The 386-nt window shown below is 52.6% G+C and overlaps 1 non-coding gene across 1 annotated transcript; it reads left to right on the top strand.

The window, feature by feature from the left end:
- Trnav-cac (transfer RNA valine (anticodon CAC)) lies at nucleotides 1–73 on the top strand. The gene has a single exon. It is a non-coding gene; the product is annotated as a tRNA-Val (tRNA).
- Nucleotides 74–386: the final 313 nt, after the last annotated feature.

The following is a 386-nucleotide window of genomic DNA, read 5'->3' as shown; positions in this document are numbered from 1 at the left end:
GGGGATGTAGCTCAGTTGGTAGAGTGCTTGCTTCACAAGCACAAGGCCCTGGGTTCAATCCCCAGCACCACCACCAAAAAAAAAAAGGCCTGATGTCAGATTCTAGAATTCTGACCACCATTTGTATAGAGGGAGAAAAGGGGCAGGTGTTACAGAAACCCTGCGTCCTGCCCACAGTACTTCCTTACTGCAGTACTTCCTTACTGCAGCCCAGACTTGTCCTCTGAGTGACGTTGGTGGAGTTAGGTCAGAGCCTCTGAGCTCCTGAGTCTCCAGCCATATCAAAAGCCCTTCTTGCTGCTGGCCTTCCGGGTTGCTCAGACCCTTCCCATCTCCACCGCCTCCTTGCTGCCTGGGTTTGCAGTCTGTGTTCTTTCTTGGGACAG

Source organism: Sciurus carolinensis, chromosome 3 (genome assembly GCF_902686445.1).
Source record: "Sciurus carolinensis chromosome 3, mSciCar1.2, whole genome shotgun sequence".
NCBI classification, from domain to species: domain Eukaryota; kingdom Metazoa; phylum Chordata; class Mammalia; order Rodentia; family Sciuridae; genus Sciurus; species Sciurus carolinensis.
The sequence above is the reverse complement of the archived record's forward strand: the minus strand, read 5'-3'. Positions and strand labels throughout refer to the sequence as shown.